Raw genomic sequence first — 19,597 nt, forward strand, 5'->3', positions numbered from 1 at the left:
GCTCACCGAGCCAGTGTGTTTGGTTGCAGACATTTCCTTACCCTGTCAAGTAACATTGTCAGTGCACCTCCAGTGTAGCGTTGGTGTTCTGATCCCCCTTGTTATTTACATGTCTCGGTTTGCTGGGGTGGTTGGTATTACTTCTGTTTCTATTCTTCAGTGGCTTGTATATCAGGTTCAGTTCAATGTGTTTGTTGATGGAGTTCTGGTTGGAATGTCAGGCCTCCAGGAATTCCCTGGCATGTCTCTGTTTGGCTTGTGCTATTATGGGTGTGTTGTCCCAGTCAAATTTGTGTCCTTCTTTGTCCATGTGCATTGAGACCAGTGAGAATTGGTTGTGTCTTTTGGTGGCTAGTGGGTGTTCATGCATCCTTGTTGTCAGTTTTCTTCCAGTTTGGCCTATGTAATGTTTCTCACAGTCCTTATGTGATATTTTGTATATTACATTAGTTTCACTGGTTGTGGGTATGGGGTCCTTTACGGTCGACAGTAGCTGTCGCAGGGTGGTTGTTGATATCTGGTCTACCCTGATAGCTAGGGATCTGAGTAGTCTTGTGGTCATCTCTGATATGTCCCTGATGCACGCTAGGGTGACTGGTGTGTCTGGCCATGTTGTGTCTTCCTTTTGTGGTCTGCAGATGTAACAGTGGATTGTGCTTTTTGGGTATCCATTCTTCCATATAAATTGCTCCTGTTCTGCTTTACGCAATTCCGGGTTGCTGCAGTGTGTTGTGGCTCATTTGAGCAACGTCCTGTCACAGCTCGGTTTATGGGTGTTGGGGTGGTTGCTGGTGTAATTAAGTATCTGGTCTGTATGTGTGGTCTTTTTGTATATGCTCGTCTGGAGTTCCCCATTGTTCTTATGTTCCACTGTTATGCCCAGGAAGGGTAGTCACTTATGGTTCTCTTCTTCTTTTGCGAATTATATTCCAGTGAGGATGTTGTTGATGTGTCAGTGGGTATCTCCTATTCTTGTGTGTCTACTCTGTGCATAATATTTCACTGCGGGCTTACTCACGACATTACCGAGCAGGGTAACGAAACATCTGCTATCAAACACATTGGCTTGGCGAGCATGTCTGCAACCTCATCCATGACCCAAGCTACAAATATACTCAAAAACTTTAGATATAATTCCTAGTCAGAATGGTGCACGACTCAGAGGGAAGTTTGTTGAAAGTCTCATGAGGAGTTTGCCCATTTGAATCAGGCAGGTGTTAAAATGGGTGCCTCCTGGGCTGTGGGAGAGTTAGAAGGCTGTTTTGTAATGTACATCAGGGTCTTAAGCTGTTTGTAAGATACTAACTGTCTTTTAGAGAGAAATGGACAAAGAGTTTGCTGTTCCAAGGAAGGGACCCGAAACATTAACTCTGATTTCTCTGCACAGATGCTGCCAGACCTGCTGAGCTTCACCAGCAAATTCCGTTCCTGCTAGAGTTTACCCTGTTTTGTCAGAGGTATTTTCCAGGTACTGGGAATCCAAGCCGGAATTCCTGCTGGCATTGACTTCAAAATGCCAGTTTTATGGGCTTTTCAAAAAGAATGTCGAAGTACCTGGAAAATGAGAGATTCCTGAACCCCCAATCCTGCAGCCCCTACGTCTTGAACTGGTTGGCAGACAGAAGACAAACAGCAGGAATAAAGGGTCTTTTTCTGAGTGGCTCACAGCAAATACTGAGGTACCACAACAAGCAGTGATTGGACACCAGCTATTCACGTTATACATTAATGACTGAGATGAGGAAGCTGCATGTCACATCACCAAGTTTGTAGACGACACACAGTTGGGTGGGAGGGTATGTTGTGTGGAAGGTGTGGTCTTGCCAATGCACTGTACAGTTGCAGCAAAGCAAACCTATTCCCATGCTCGAATCCTTTCATTAAGAGGACCAACATACCATTTGCCTTCCTCACCACCTGCTGCACCTACATGTTTACTTTCAGTGACGGGTGCATGAAGACACATAGGTCACAATGCCCCACTCCCGTCCCCAATTTATCAGCATTCAGATAATAATCTGCCTGCCTGCTTTTGTTACCAAAGTACTAACCTCATATTTATCCATGTCCTAGTGCATCTGCTACGTGTTTGCTCCCTTTCTTAGGTTGATGATCGAGGAGTCCAGAACCTGAGGTTAAAGTCTAAGGGGAATGCCATCGAGGACAGAGATGAGGAGAATTTTTTTCACCCATAAAGTGGTGAGTCTGTGGAATTATCAGCCACAGGAAATTGTAAAGGCCAAAACATTGAAAACATTCAAGAAAGATCTGGATATAGCCCTTAGGGCTAAAGGGTTCAAAAGGTATTCAGAGAAAATGAGAACAGGAAACTTAGTTGGACGACCAGCCATGATCATATTGAAAAGTGGAGCAGGGTCAAAGGGCTGAAAGGCCTGTTCCTATATTGTATGTTTCTAAGTAAAAATGGTCTCCCTCTTAAGGTGGCGATGTGGAGGATTTTTTCTCTCAGATAGTCATTTGTCTCTTCCTCATTGAGAGTGTAGGCAAGGACACTGATTTATTTAAGGCTGAGTTAGATTTTTGGCTGACAGGATATGAAGGGTTATGGGAGACAGGCAGGAAAATGGAGTTAACACCATCAAAAAAATCAGCCATGATTCGCCAAATGACAGAGAAGGTTTGAGGGGTTGAATGGCCTACTCCTGCTCCTATATCTAATATTCTAATGAGCTGTGTAGCAATGCAGGAGATTACAAAATAGCTGTGATGTTCAATGTCAGTCTTTCCAAGTTCTAGATTTGACCCATAAATACAAAACCTTTGCAGGGATGAGAAAACATGATACACAAAAGCTGAAGGAATGAATATGAAGATTTCTAAACCAAATGGGATACATTTAAACAAAGCACACTGAAATGGCTATTAGCTAGAGGAAAACAAGTATTAGCCAGTATTTCAGAATCAGTAAGCAACGAACCTGGGAATTCCAAGCTAGTGAGCTTAACTGTTCAACACTAGGTTACAGGATACAATCAATTGTACATCTGAGGATCCTTGAGGGAATAAAGACTTGTCAGCAAAGATTTAGGAGCTGCAAATCACATCTGACAAATCCACTGGAGTGAAACAAGCCTGGCACTTAGCCTCCTCAAGGAAGGTCAATTTGGCATAGGGGTCTTTCAGCATTTGCCAGGTGGCTAGTGGTTGTTTTAGGAGACAATCTGCAATGCCTGAAAAATGGGCTGTCCCAGTGTGCAATTGCTCCCTGATGTACTTGTTTTGTACGTGAAAATCATTTGTGATCCAAACCTATTTTTATCTCCTATGTTTTAATAAGTTTGGCCCATGTTGTACTAATGAGATGGTATTTAGTTGTAATCGAGCCTGTGAGGTATGCTGTGACAGAGTCATAGTCATAGAGATCTATAGCACAGATAAAAGGCCCTTTGGCCCACAATGTCTGTGGTCAAAAGCAACCACACAATTATCCTAATCACATTGGCCAACACTTAGACTATAGTCTTGTATGCCTTGGCATTGCAGGTGCACACCTAAAATGCTTCTTAAATGTTATGAAGGTTTCTACCTCTATCACCTTTACAACCAGTGACTATGACCTCAGCAGGTATGCGATGGACCTGTGCTAGAAGGCTGGAACAGGTACAGCTCAGAGCATGCTGTCCTATGGGCTTGCTGGCATGTACAGATAAACTAGTATTGTCATTTAAAAGTCACCTAGAAATCTGAACCAGAGCCTGAACCTGGATGAAAATCAGAAGAATGTAGACTGAAACATACACCACAATCACACTGATTCTGCTATAAAGTGCAACAAAAACAGAAAGTGCTGGAGAAATCTGCAGGTTTGGCAACATCATTGGAGAGAGAATCAGAGTTAATACATCAAATTCAATATGACTCTCCTTTGGAACTGTAGGGGAATTTGATATTTTGGGAGACACGGTGGCTCAGTGGTTAGCACTGCTTCCTCTCCGTGCCAGGAACCTGGGTTCAATTCCACCCTCGGGCAACTGTCTGTGTGGAGTTTGCACATTCTCCTTGTGTCTGTGTGGGTTTCCCCTGGGTGCTCCGGTTTCCTCCCACAGTCCAAAGATGTGCAGGCTAGGTAAATTGGCCATGCTAAATTGCCCACAGTGCCCAGGCATGTGAAGGTTAGCTGCATGAGCCATAGGAGATGCAAAGTTAAGGGATAGGGTAGAGGATGGGTCTGGGTGGAATGCTCTTCGGAGGCTCAGTATGGACTCATTGGGCCGAAAGGCCCGTTTTCACACCGTAGAGATTCTGTGGACCTACTGCAGTGGCTCAGTGGTTAGCACTGCTGCCTCACAGCACCAGGGACCTGGGTTCAATTCCAGCCTTGGGTGACTGTCTTGAGTTTGCACATCTATAGAGTGTCCACAGTCCAAAAATGTGCACATTAGGTTGATTGGCTATGTTAAATTACCTAAAATATTCAGGGATGTGTAGGTTTGGTGTGTTAACTTAAATAGAACATAGAACATTACAGCACAGTACAGGTCCTTCGGCCCTCGATGTTGTGCCGACCTGTCATACCAATCTGAAGCCCATCTAACCTACACTATTCCATGTACGTCCATATGCTTATCCAATGACGACTTAAATGTACCTAAAGTTGGCGAATCTACTACCGTTGCAGGCAAAGCGTTCCATTCCCTGACTACTCTCTGAGTAGCTTGGGAAGTATAGGGTTGGGGATGGGTCTGGGTGGGATGGTCTTCAGAAGATGTGTGTGGAGGGGTGGCATGGTGGCTTAGCGAATAACACTGCTGCTTCACAGCACCAGGAACCCAGGTTAGATCCCAGCCTCGGGTGACTGCCTGTGTGGAGTTTGCACATTCTTCCCCATGTCTGTGTGGGTTTCCTCCTACAGTCCAAAGATCTGCAGGTTATGGTGGATTGGCCATGCTACATTGTCCATAGTGTTCAGGAATGTGTAGATTAGGTGGGTTATAGGGGAATGAGTCTGGGTGGGTTGCTCTGAGGGTCAGTGTGGACTTGTTGGACTGAAGGGCCTGTTTCCACACTGTAGGAATTCTATGATATGATTCAAACTGTTGACAACAAGTGAAGAGTAGCAATCGGAATTGTCTAGGACGTCTAGAAGAAAAGACAAATTGAGTGCTAAGGGTAGTAGAGGAAATATAGAGGTGAAGAATAGGTGTTAATGGCTCTGCTGAAAGTAAACCTGTGCCAACAGGACATTGCATCTGTATCTCTCTTCTTTTACTATTATCACTCTCATTACCTTTACCTTCTGTTCCATTTGCTCCTCTTCCTCTGTCAACAGTATAAAGACATCATTTTCCAGCCCACCTAAATTCGCAGAAGGTTCATATTAGAATCAATATGTTAACTTTAATTTTTCTCTCCAAGGATGTTGCGAGACCAGTTGAGTTTCATCGGCACTTCCTGTTTTTATTCCAGATTTCTAGCACTCACCAAACTTTGCTTTTATTCTGTTGCTATAACCAAAAAAAGTTATTTTCTCTAAAATTATGACAATTGTTACAGTTACATACAGTTCTTATAAAAGAAGCAAATGTAAGGTGAGACAAATTAATGTTTGCATTTTTCACACAGTCAGTGACTTGTATTTGGAATGCAATGCCTGGAAGTGTGCTGGGGGCAGGTTTGATTGAGGAATTCAACAGGTCATTGGGTGATGATTTAAATAGAAATAATGTGTAAGATTAGGCAAGAATTCTTTACTGTTAAAGTGTTCAGAGAGTACTAGGCAAAATGGTTTCCTTCTGCACTGTAACAGTGCTGTGATTTCGGAATTCTATATGTGGTGTGGAGAGTGAATTTGCTCTTTGTTATACCAAAAAATCTCGAGTATGAAAATATTGGACCTCTTTTAAAAATGTATGACAGTGACAGATGCATAGAATAACTCAGTGCCCTACATTCCTGGCCCACATAGATCTTACATCGATTTAGCTGACGCACATTTTCATCTCAAGCACATACCTCTGCAGAAGGCTGCCAACACTGTTCCATTTTCAAAAGTCTCGAAAATTTCTTTCAGAATTTAGTGGCCAGACCAGAATTACTCACCCTCATCAATGGTTTGTTTAAAGGTGGACCTGATTGATTATGGAATACATCTAAAACTAACACAAATATACGTGGTTTAACAATGACAGCATATTGCTTAGTATACCACACTCTATTTTAAATTCTCAGGGACTTCCTGATTTAATAGATTAACATTCCAATTATATATTAAGGCTCCTCTGACATAAATGATTTAATAAAGATGATAAATTAAAATGTGATTTTTATTACCCATCCACCTGCTGTTTAATTTGGCTATATGTCTGTGTTATTTGCAGATCCTTTGTGCAAGCATGTGCATATTTTATTATCAAAGGAATTGTAAATAGGGCATGTGCCATCACAGATACTTACAGCACGGAAGAAGGTCGTTCAGCCCATCATGTCCATGCCTGTTAAGAAAGAGGCAGCTAGCCTAATTCCATTCTCTGGGTCTTATTCCATAAACTTGTAGGTTGCAACATTTCAAGTGCATATCCAAGTATTTTTTAAATGTGATAGAAGTTCTGTCTCTACCACCCTTTTATGCATAGACTTTAGATCTCCATCAGCCTTACTGAAATGGCCATTAGCCATTAACGTTTGCATAATTCCTCTGAGCCAATTTCGGATCTGACTTGCCAATGTACCTGGGAGCCCATGACCTTTCACATTTGTGAACAGCAAACAGCTCCATATCTGAGCTTAAGGTGGAGAGAAAGTCTTTGTGTGATGCAGCTAAACATAATTTCAGCCCTGGATTCTGCCTTGAGGAATTCAAGTAGTTACCCTGGGGTTGATTGACATCAATTGACCACAAGCCTCATACTCTGTAAAAACCAAGAGAACTGCAGATGCTATAAATCAGGTATAAAAACAGAAGTTGCTGGAAAAGCTCAGCAGGTCTGGCAACATTTGTGAAGGAAAAAATTGGAGCTAACGTTTCGGGTCTAGTGACCCTTCCTCAGACCCTTTTCGGCCCCTTATTCTGTGTCAGTCATGTTTCCATTTACCTTTTCCCTTGATCTGTATTGAGCTATATTTAATGCAGACTCCTTGGGACTTGTCTAAATACTTCCTCGATGTGAGTATTATTGACTATTCACTGCTGTTCCTGAGTTCTTCATCCATGCTTGGACAAAGCTTGATAATTGGCCATAGAGTGATGTGACCTCTTACAAGCTTCCTGTGAATACATTTATTTTTCCATTTGGCAAATGCAGTCTGACAAAGGGAGGAGGAATTAGCAGAATGTGGTAACAAAGTTGTGCAGCATACAAGCCTTCATCAGTCCGGGCACTCAGTCTAAAAGTTGGCAAGTTGTCTTGCAGCTATATAAAACTTTAGTTCGACTATATTTGAGTCTGGTCACCACACTGTAGAAAAGATGTGGAGACGTTGGAAAGGGGGGCAGGATGTTGCCTGTATTCGCTATAAGGATAAGTTGGACAAACTTAATTGTTTGCACTAGAGTGTCAAAGGCTGAAGGGAGACCTGATAGAAGTATATACAATTATGTGAGGCACAGATAAAGTGGATAGTCGGAGCCTTTTTTCCAGGATGGGAATGTCAAATACTAGAGGGCATAAGGTTCAAGGTAAGTTGGGAACAATTTAAGGGAGGTGCATGAGGAAAATATTTTACACAGAAGGTGATAGGTGCCTGGAACACGCTGCCAGGGAAGGTAGTAAAACCAGATATGATAGCAATGTTTAAGAGGCATTTAGTCACTCATGTGAGCAGGCAGGGAATAGAAGGATCTTGACCATATGCAGACAGATGGGGATAAGGTTAGAATGGCATCGTGGTCAGCACAGACATGCTGGGTCAAAGGGCTTGCTCCCGTGCTGTTTTATGTTCTAATTGAAAATACAATGGGTTTTGTATTAGATGAGTGATAAACTCTGGGATTATTATGGAAACTTCTGAAGTGATCACATTTAGATTTAGATCAGTCGTGTTCGGATCTGATTGCAACTTGCAGAGGGTTCTTTGAGTAAGTAATGATGGTGAAAATTATTGTATATGGCTCTGAAAGAGTTAATATTGAGGAGTTCCATAATCCCCACCCACTATGATACTACCATAGGGACCTGGGGCAGAACAGCTTTGAAACTTAGAAAATAGGAGAAAGAGTAGGCCATTTGGCCCTGAGAGTTTGCTCCACATCCAATATCATTTCGACTGACCATCCAACTCAGTACCATGTTACCACTTACTCCCGAATATCCTTTGGCTGACCATCCAATACCCTTTGGCTGACCATCCAACTCAGTACCATGTTACCACTTACTCCCCAATACCCTTTCACCTGTTTAACCCTAAGACTTGTATCTAACTCCTTCTTGAAAGCATTCAATGTTTTGCTCTCAACCATTTTACATGGTAGAGAATTCCAAAGGCTCAGGGTGAAGAAATTTCTCATCATCTCAGTCCTAAATGACCTACCTTGAAGGAGTGAGACTAAACCTCTAGTTCTCCTCAAAGTCTCTGTCACCAGGTCTATCATATTAAGGTAATGGCTTGCTAACATGTAATGAGCTGTATCTTGTTAATTACAAGAGACTCTTCTACTTAGACCAGGAAGTATCTTGTTCTCCTGGATGAGACCAGGCAGGTCCTGCAATATGTTTCATTTATGGTGAGTGCAACCTTTATATGGTGCAGTGGATTGACAAGCTCGTATTGATGATCAATATGAATTATTATTATTTATAATATTATTATAAATATTATTATTAATATATGATCAACACTGATCCTCACTGTGCAGGCAAATTAACAAAACAAATCCATACTCTTGGCACAGTTCTCAAAATACACATTTGGAAAATAACCTACAGAGTTTCACAAATGAAAGGTTTCCACGCATTGAAATCTTGCCTCATGTGCTGTTGTATCACGCAGAGCATGGATATTGCTGACCTGTGCTGAGTTAACTCATTTCTGAAGAAAATGGCAAAAAGTGTGAGTGTTTCAACTGTTTAGGATTTGATAAGAGACCACAGATGTACAGAAACTAATGGAGTGATCACATTTAAATTTAGATCAGTCAAGCGTTCTGATCTGATTGCAACTTGCAGTGGGCTCTTTGAAGAATCCAGAGGCAACAATATTGAAATATAATTACATCTTGAATTAGACTACAGATGCTCAATTTGAAGGCACATTCAAGACATATTTCATCATTCCACATATTTCTCCCTTTGTCCTACACAGCATTAAGTATCTAAAATGCACAACAAAACATTCACTTCATAGTCAGATGATAAGAGAAAGAAAGCTACAAGCTACATTCAATTGATTTGAGGTCACGTTTCGAATCGCAAGGATATGTTAACACTCTGTAGCTTCAATCATTCCATAACAAATAGCTACTTAATGTTTTTAAAATAATTATTTAAAAGAATCATCAAAAATAAAATCAAGAGCCTTACCTTTTCCTTTTTCCTTGATGTTTGGGTATTTTTTAAAATCCTTTTTTGCTCAGACTCTTGACATCTTCTTTCTGCAGGTAGATACACCTGGCACACTTACACTGCTGCACCTATAAATAGCTCCCTAAAAGCAATGCCATTGATTTGCAAAATATCCTGCCTTGCACTCAAACTGAAGATCATAATGCTAGAAAATAACAGTTTTCTTAGTCTTTTTAACAGCGTTATCATCAATAAATTTTCAATCAGTAATTGGCCATGATTGCATTTTGCTGAGCTGTGTGTTACTCCTGGATAATCAATGCAGGAGAAAATTAGCAATCTCCACTGTAACAGCCATTAAAGATTACTCTATAAGTCCCACATTCCTTCACAAGTTTAGACACCTTATATTGCCCTGTTACAGTTTAAATCATAAAAGATTAGCTAACTCAAGCTGCAGTAACACTAACTTGGGAGTAAATTTGCCAACGTCGATGCATAAATCTGTATTTAATTTGCATATCTCCATGGAATTGCTAGGGAACACAATAAGGCTAATTTGAATGTGTATAAGGAGGTATTAACCTTTTGAGTGCTCAGTTTAACTTGATGCTTTCAAACTAAGAAATACTTTGCTAGAGATCTGTTTTTTCTGAAAAAAGGACATTTTCTGTATGCTCCTACTGTTAAATGTCAAGGAGTAGATTGTAAATTGAGCAAACGGCAAAAATATTTCAATGAATGAAGGGCGTTTTTTCTTTCCATCCAAGGAGTTGGGTCATGTCTAGACTGTAAAAGTTTGTACTGATGGCATGATAAACATAAAATAATCACAAAAATGCAACAGGAAGGAATCAATCCACATCTTACACACATGGTGATGATGGAACAATAGATTTTGAGTCAAAATCCTGTAATTCCCTCTCTGATGGCATTGTGGGTCAACCCACTGTAGGTGAACTGCAGCGATTCTAAAAGGCAGCTCACCATCACCTTCTCAAGGGCAACTAGGGATGTGCAATAAATGCTGACCAGACAGCGATGCCCACGTCCCACAAATGGAAATGTTACTGGATGAATAAATTACAGGCTCGGTCTCACTCTCTAGCAAGATCCCAGCATAGCAGCTGGTGGAGCTTAGAGTTTAATTTAAGCCTGGAATGAATGCCTGTCTCAGTCATGGTGACCCCCAAGTCACTGGATTGTTACAAAAACCAAAGCTGCTGTCCTTGCCTGGCTGAAGTAAGCCAGACCAACAGAAATCTGCTTGACTCCTTGTTGCCTCGTGACATGCTGATGCTCATGATCATCTTCTGAAGGGTAATTAGGGATGGGACGGCATGATGGCTCAGCGGTTAGCACCACTGCCTCACAGTATTAGGTTTCGATTATTCAGGTGACTGTGTGGAATTTGTATGTTCTCCCACTGTCTGAGTGGGTTTCCTCTGGGTGCTCTGATTTCCTCCCACAGTCCAAAGATGTGCAGTTTGGGTGGATTGGCCATGCTAAATTGCCCATAGTGCCCAGGGATATGCAGACTACGTGGATTAGCCATGCGAAATGCAGGGTTATAGGATTAGGGTGAGGGGGGGTGGTGTGAGTCTGGGTGGAATGCTCTGCGAAGGGTGGATGTGGACTTGATGAACTGAATGATCTGCTTCCATGCTGTAGGGATCCTGTGATTCTATGAGCAATGAATACAGACTTTTGCAAAAGACAGGGGAACATCAGGAATATGACTATCTAATTCCATCTCAGGAATTGAAGTGCCACACACATTTTACCTGAATGGTACTTTAAACGAAGGATAGAGCTATGCTTTTTACATTTAGTCATTGCAGAACCAAATAAACAAGTGGCGAAAAGCCAATGAAAATGAGGGTTTCACAGAGTCAATACTTTAGGCCTGTCTGAAGAGTACCAGGGAAACTTTGATAAGATCTGCTTCGTGTAAAAGTTAACTTCTGAATTCACACTTTGGAATGAATGTCCTACAGCCAGGAGCCATGAGAATCAGTTTTCAGTTTGTCCATATGTGCTGTGGCGGGGCAAGAACTGTGATTTCTCAGAGTTGAGTTGTCTGAGTGGATAACGGAACTGAGTATAGATTCAATACCAATCAAAACTTTTCATTAAGATGCCTGAGTGAAAAAGAAAGACGTAACATTAACTCACTGCTGCATGAAGAACATACAAAGTCCTTACACCTTGGACATCAATGTCTTCATGCCTTAGGTGCAGCTGCCAACATGATGTAGTAGCTAGGATGCAGAAGGTGAGCAAGCTGTGTGGGAAAAGCAGTTTGTTCCACCGACTACAAAGTTGTCCTGTGTTTCAAGATCTTTGTGAGTCATGGGGTATGATATGCCGACTGGATCTGTGTGTGGAAGAAATGTGATCAGATGCTACAATAGGACACAACCAAACAAAAAGCCTGGGCAGCAAGAATAGGAAGTTATACAGTTATAGAGTTAGGAACAGCATGGGAACAGACCCTTTTGTCCAATTGATCTTGACCAGAAATCCTAAAATAATCTAGTCCCATTTGCCATAACAACTTTAAGAGGTGTATTTTGTCCTGTTCTTTTTTTGAAGAGGCGTTTTAAGAGAGAGGTACAAAGCTGTCTATTTGAATCCAACAAACAGCTTTACTGGCTCCATGCCCACCTCTTTAACTTGTCTGTCTCCCCTCCACCTATCTTCTCCTCTATCCATCTTCGATCCACCTCCCCATCTCTCCCTCTTTTTTTCAAAACACCTCTCCCCCTCCCCCTTTTCTGATGAAGGGTCTAGGCCTGAAATGTCAGCTTTTGTGCTCCTAAGATGCTTCTTGGCCTGCTGTGTTCATCCAGCCCCACACTTTGTTATCTATGTAAGGCCATGGGTTTTATTTTAAATTTGGAAGAGTAGAAACAGCCTGAATGAGTGGGGTCAAGCTCCCTAGATCCAGGATTTTTAGTTTCAGTCTTTCAGTGGCAGTTGCTGGGGTCCTGAAGCTGGGTTTGGAAGCTGCAGTATATCTTTCCCTGCTACTCTCTTTCTCAGAGTTTTCCCTTGATGTGTTTTCTTCTTGGTCTGGAGAATTGCATCTGAGACAGTTTATTTTACTGAATTTGCCTTTGCCATGGGTGTATTTATGGGATGTTACTATATTAGGACAGTTACTGTTTGGTGTAGAGTTCAACACTGGAGCAGCTGTGCTCTTTCACACTTATGCAGTTAAGAGGGAATGTTGGTCACAATGTTCAATACAAGCACATGAGAGCAAACGGTAAAGCTAAAGCTTTGTAGCAATCTTCAGCCAGAAGTGTCGAGTAGATGATTTATCTCGGCCTCTGCCAGTGGTCTCAGGTGATATAGATGGCAGTCTTCAGCAAATTTGATTCACTTTGCCTGATATCAAGAAATGGTTGGAGGTACTGGATACTGCAAAGGCTATGAGCCCTGACAAGGTTTTGTCAATAATATTGAAGACCTGTGCTCCAGAACATGCCAGTCCCCTAGCCTAACTGTTCTAGTACAGCACTGGTATCTACCTGGCAATGTGGAAATTTGCTCAAGTATGTCCTGGACACAAAAAGCAGGACAAATCCAACCTGGCCAATTACTGCCCCATCAGCCTACTCTCAATTATCAGTAAAGTAATGGAAGGTGTCACCAACAGTGCTATCGAGCAACACCTGTTCAGCAATAACCTGCTCAGTGACACCCAGTTTGGGTTCTACTAGGGTCCAACTTCATTACAGCCTTTGTTCAAACATGGACAAAAGAGCTGAATTCAAGAGGTGAAGTGAGAGTGACAACCCTTGATGACAAGGCTCTATTCAACTGAGAGTGGCATCAAAGAGCCCCAGCAAAACTGGAATCAATGGGTATTGTGGGGAAACTCTCTGGTAGTTAGAGTCATACCTGACACATAAGAAGATTATTGTGGTTGTTGAAGGTCAATCATCTCAGCTCCAGGACACCGCTACAGAAGTTTCCCAGAATAGTGTCCTCAGCCCAACCATCTTCAGCTGCTTCATCAATGACCTTCCCTTCATCTTAAGGTCAGAAGTGGGGATGTTCACCGATGATTGCATAATGTTCAACACCATTCGTGACTCCTCAGACACTGAAGCAGCCCATGTTCAAATGCAACAAAATCTGGATAATACCCAGGCTTGGCCTGACAAGTGACAGGTAACATTCATGCCACACAAATGTCAGCCTATGACCATCATCAATAAGAGACAATATGACTATCGCCCCTTGGCAGTCAATGGTGTTACCATCACTGATTCCCCCACTGTCAACATTCCAGGGGTTATAATTAACCAGAAACTCCGCTGGATCCACCACATAAACACGGTGTCTACAAGAGCAGGTCAGAAGCTAGGTATACTGTGGCCTCCTGATGCCCCAAAGCCTGTCGACCATCTACAAGGCATGAAGGAATACTCCCCACTTGCCTGGATGAGTGCCGATCCAACAATACTCAAGAAGCTTGACACCATCCAGGACAAAGCTGCCTGCTTAATTGGCACCACATTCATAAACATCCACTGTCTCCACCACCAACAGTCAGTAGCAGTGGTATTTTCTATCACTACCAGATGCACTGCAGATATTCACCAAAGATCCTGAGACAGCACCTTCCAATCTCATGACAACTTCCATCTAGAAGGACAAGGGCAGCAGATATATGGGACCACCAACACTTTCAAATTCTCCTCCAAGCCACTCACTATCCTGACTTGGAAATACATCACTGTTCTTGCACTGTCACTAGGGCAAAATCATGGAATTCCCTCCTTGACAGCATTGTGGATCAACCCACAGCAGATGGACTGCAGTGGTTCAATAAAACAGCTCACCACCACCTTCTCAAGAGCGAGTAGGGATGGGCAAGAAATGCTGGGCAGCCAACGATGCTCACATCCCACAAAAGAAGAGGTAAAAAAAGTCATGAATAATTTTATTGCACAAACCAATCACAAAGGGTTAGGAAGATGTGGTGCAAAGCTCTGGTGAGTGAACCATCTGGACTACAATGAGCTCTGCTAAAACGCATGTCTATGACTTAAACATCTGTTACAAACACACAATAAAATGGTATCAGTGATCATGGGAACTGCAGACGCTGGAGAATCCAAGATAACAAAGTGTGGAGCTGGATGAACACAGCAGGCCAAGCAGCATCTCAGGAGCACAAAAGCTGACGTTTCAGGCCCAGACCCTTCATCAGAGAGGGGGATGGGGAGAGGGAACAGGAATAAGTAGGGAGAAGGGGGAGGCGGACCAAAGATAGAGAGAAAACAAGATAGGTAGAGAGGAGAATATAGGTGAGGAGGTAGGGAGGGGATAGGTCAGTCCAGGGAAGACGGACAGGTCAAGGAGGCGGGATGAGGTGGTAGGTAGGAAATGGAGGTGCAGCTTGACATGGGAGGGAGGGGTGGGTGAGAGGAAGAACAGGTTAGGGAGGCAGAGAAAGGCTGGGCTGGTTTGGAATGCAGTGGAGGGAGGGGAAGAGCTGGGCTGCTTTTGGGATGCAGTGGGGGGAGGGGAAGAACTGGGCTGGTTTTGGGATGCAGTGGGGGAAGGGGAGATTTTGAAGCTTGTGAAGCCCACATTGATACCATTGGGCTGCAGGGTTCCCAAGCGGAATATGAGTTGCTGTGCCTGCAACCTTTGGGTGGCATCATTGTGGCACTGCAGGAGGCCCATGATGGACATGTCGTCTGAGGAATGGGAGGGGGAGTTGAAATGGTTCGCGACTGGGAGGTGCAGTTGTTTGTTGCGAACCGAGCGGAGGTGTTCTGCAAAGCGGTCCCCAAGCCTCCGCTTGGTTTCCTCAATGTAGAGGAAGCCACACCAGGTGCAATGGATACAATATACCACATTGGCAGATGTGCAGGTGAACATCTGCTTGATATGGAAGGTCATCTTGGGGCCTGGGATGGGGGTGAGGGAGGAGGTGTGGAGGCAAGTGTAGCACTTCCTGCGGTGGCAGGGGAAGGTGCCGGATTTGGTGGGGTTGGAGGGGAGTGTGGAGCGGACAAGGGAGTCGCAGAGAGAGTGGTCTCTCCGGAAGGCAGACAAGGGTAGGGATGGAAAAATGGCTTGGGTGGTGGGGTCGGATTGTAGATGGCGGAAGTGTCGGAGGATGATGCGTGGTGGAAGTGTCGGAGGACGATACGTATCATCCTCTGACACTTCCACCATCTGCAATCCGACCCCACCACTCAAGCTATTTTTCCATCCCCACCCTTGTCTGCCTTCCGGAGAGACCACTCTCTCCGCAACTCCCTTGTCCGCTCCGCACTCCCCTCCAACCCCACCACACCCGGCACCGTCCCCTGCAACTGCAGGAAGTGCTACACTTGCCCCCACACCTCCTCCCTCACCCCCATCGCAGGCCCCAAGATGACCTTCCATATCAAGCAGATGTTCATCTTCACATCTGCCAATGTGGTATATTGTATCCATTGCACCTGGTGTGGCTTCCTCTACATTGGGGAAACCAAGCGGAGGCTTGGGGACCGCTTTGCAGAACACCTCCGCTCGGTTCACAACAAACAACTGCACCTCCCAGTCGCGAACCATTTCCACTCCCCCTCCCATTCCTCAGACGACATGTCCATCATGGGCCTCCTGCAGTGCCACAATGATGCCACCCGAAGGTTGCAGGAACAGCAACTCATATTCTGCTTGGGAACCCTGCAGCCCAATGGTATCAATGTGGGCTTCACAAGCTTCAAAATCTCCCCTTCCCCCACTGCATCCCAAAACCAGCCCAGTTCTTCCCCTCCCCCCACTGCATCCCAAAAGCAGCCCAGCTCTTCCCCTCCCTCCACTGCATTCCAAACCAGCCCAGCCTTTCTCTGTCTCCCTAACCTGTTCTTCCTCTCACCCACCCCTCCCTCCCATGTCAAGCTGCACCTCCATTTCCGACCTACCACCTCATCCCGCCTCCTTGACCTGTCCGTCTTCCCTGGACTGACCTATCCCCTCCCTACCTCCCCACCTATACTCTCTCCACCTATCTTCTTTTCTCTCCATCTTCGGTCCGCCTCCCCCTCTCTCCCTATTTATTCCAGTTCCCTCTCCCCATCCCTCTCTCTGATGAAGGGTCTAGGCACGAAACGTCAGCTTTTGTGCTTCTGAGATGCTGCTTGGCCTGCTGTGTTCATCCAGCTCCACACTTTGTTACACAATAAAATGTATTCACTAAGCACGTGGTTAAATAAAAAAAAAATATGCTCCACTGGACTTACAAATGGACAGATAGACATCAAGGTTGATCTCATTTTCGCCAGCCTAGTGGGTTTTGGGGTCCACTCATATACAACCAGGTACAAGAATAAATAACAACTGAACCATGATTGAACACATGATTGAAAGTCATTAGGGGAGGCTGGTCAGATACAGTATGAAAGGTGCTTGTATCCGATGTTCTTACAGCTACATATTGTCGCAACCATACCAGGGATATTTAGGCAAACAGAACAAGACACTTGGCAAAGAGTACTTTGTATTGGCTTGGGACAATGTCGAGAAGGCAGTGAGGATGTGATAGGCATGTCGGAGTCCCTCATCACAGCAATTCAAATAAATTCTATGCCCTCATGAGATTCCCTTATAACCTCGGTCTACAATTATCTTTACTCACTACACATGGCAGTAATTTTCTTCTAGTTGCTAGCTATTTTTCCAAGTTTCTAATGGCACTCCTCTTGAAGGCATTGATGTCAAAGGGGTATGAACTTTGGGGTGGCCTCATTGAACTGTCTGAGATCCAAAGGTCTCACTCAGGCAGGTGGTTTAAAAGCACAAACCATAGGACGATAGGAACATCGCTACATCTCGGCATAATGCAAAAGCAGAAATCATGCTCAGAAGGCAGGTTTGGACAATCCTGTTGAGCCGTCAGCTGTCCAAGTTTCTAGAAATTTGGGACAAACATGTCAGAAAATGAGGGAGAATGAAAATGGTACATGTCTGACATGAAGGTGCAGCACTACCTAATCTATGTGTCAGACAAGAAGTGGAGAGACATGCGCATGACCCAGAGTACCTGGCTACTCACACATATCCAGATGGAGCTTAGATCCTACAAAGTCACAACACTTAATGATGTGACAGTCAGGAGGACCAGAAGCTAATTAAGGGAATTTTGCAAAACAATAACATCCAGTACACTAAACATGGATCGAACACAAACAAAGCTAAGCCCAGAGTGACATTGTGGAAGACCAGCTTGAAAGTAATGTTCTCTTTCTCCTACCTATATGTAAAGGAAACGCCATCACAACATATTGGAGGATATTTAAACCACCCATGTTATGTAGACACTATACTCAAATCTGGGCTTTCTGACATGGAGTCGGAGGGGTACGGGGTTGCGAGGTGAAATTTTGGGATCATGAGCTCAGAGGCAGTAATGTCTGCCCTGGAATTCTGACCAAATTATAATAGATGTAATCCCTGGCTCTCATGAACACATTTCCCCACTTCTTGCTGTCACAGTTCTCATTGATGGGTTGTGACAATTTTCAACCCTCAAAATGAGGTTGTGGTGGAAAAAGATTTGGGGAAAGCCTAGTCTTAAATTCCTCAATGCTTACTTCTGTGCATGCAATTTTTGCAGCTATCTTGATGTTCTCATATTTTCATTCTTAATTGATGCTGGGAATCCTGCAATTGAACTTCAAATAAACAGAACCAATGTCCATTTGGGGGCAGATTGGTGGTTCAGTGGCTAGTGCTGCTGCCTCACACCGCCAAGGACTCAAGTTTGATCCCGCCACCCTCGGGGACTGTCTGTGTGATTGTACATTCTCCCAATGTCTGTGTGGTTTCCTCCGGGTGCTCTGGTTTCCTCCCACAGTCCAATGACGTATGAGTTTGATGGATTTGCCATGCTCAATTGCCCATAGTATCCAGGGTTGCGCAGTCTATGTGGATTAGCCATGGCAAGTATAGAGTAGGGGTTGGGTGGTATACTCTTCAGAGGATTGGAGTGGACTCGATGGGCTGAATGGCCTGCTTCCACGCCATAGAGATTCTATCATTTATCAGTTCTGGAGAGAGGTTGATAATTTTGATCCAAAGGCCTCACTCGAGCAGATGCCTTTAAAGCGAGACTCCTGAAGTGCAGGCGACAAAACAACATTTCTTCATTGCCATGCTACACTTGAGGGCAACAGTTCTACATCTGGTCTCAATGTCACAGCAGAAATCATGCTTAGAAGGCGTACAATAAAAAAAAACAGCCAGAGGTTGTGATAACTGAGGTATGGTGGGCAGGTTCAAGACTGTATTTAATGGAAGTAAAAACCGCAAGAACTGCGGAAGCTGTAAATCAGGAACAAAACCAAAGTTGTTGGAAATGCTCAGCATCTGAGGAAGGGTCATCGGACCTGAAATGTTAATTCTGTTTTTTCCTTCACAGATGCATTTAATGGAGGTCATGGAGGTCTTGATCACTGGTTGGAGAGCTGAGCAAGTCTTGTGCCCCTGCTTTTTAGAAAGGCCTTCAGAAGTAAGTTCCCATCGGGTATGATATGGGGTGGAAGTGGACCATACCTGGGAGCAAAGGCCTCTTGTGGTCATGAGATGTACTGGCTTCAGACCCTGACAGCTCTTCACAGCTCAGCAGCATCACCAGGGAGTTGGAGGCTGCTGCTGGTACTACAACCCACCTGAGGCACAGAATTGAGAATGGACCCAGGCATGGGAGAGTTGTAGTAGGATGGAGTTCACAGGGTGATGAGGTAGGGGTGCACAACAGCAAGGACTGCGGGTGGTTCTCACCTTCCCTTTGTGATACCAAATCCCTCAATCATCCACTGTAGTCTGTCCACAAGTGATCACTTTACTTTTGTCAAACTGAAATGCTTAAAGAAACATTTGCTGATGTTGCAGTGCTTGTTAATTGAATTACAGTCATTTCAGACTACTTCCAGCTGGATATGACAAACATGATGGGCAGAGACACAGTCTGAGAAAAGTCCTTGATTTGACTAAACAGATGAAGAGTCTCAATATGACTTTAAATATTTCATTACATTGGAGTATCATGTCGTTAAAATGATTGAAGTTTATTTGGTCAAGGCAGATTTTCCCTTCTATTACACATATAAAAACAAATGAAATAT

General features: G+C 43.7%; 1 protein-coding gene across 2 annotated transcripts in view; it reads right to left on the reverse strand.

Moving 5' to 3' along the window:
* The window catches only part of LOC125465937 (uncharacterized), a 152,401-nt gene extending 142,455 nt beyond the window's left edge, over window positions 1–9,946 (reverse strand). The window contains exon 1 of one of the 2 annotated variants that reach the window (XM_048559964.2): window positions 9,477–9,946. The gene's annotated coding sequence lies outside the window, so the exon portion shown is untranslated. Of the gene's footprint in view, window positions 1–5,973; window positions 5,995–9,476 lie in introns of those variants that run through there. The other variant, XM_059638525.1, reaches the window with a different exon arrangement.
* Between the last annotated feature and the right edge of the window lie 9,651 nt (window positions 9,947–19,597).

The sequence above is a fragment of the Stegostoma tigrinum genome, chromosome 30 (genome assembly GCF_030684315.1).
Source record: "Stegostoma tigrinum isolate sSteTig4 chromosome 30, sSteTig4.hap1, whole genome shotgun sequence".
Lineage (NCBI taxonomy): Eukaryota > Metazoa > Chordata > Chondrichthyes > Orectolobiformes > Stegostomatidae > Stegostoma > Stegostoma tigrinum.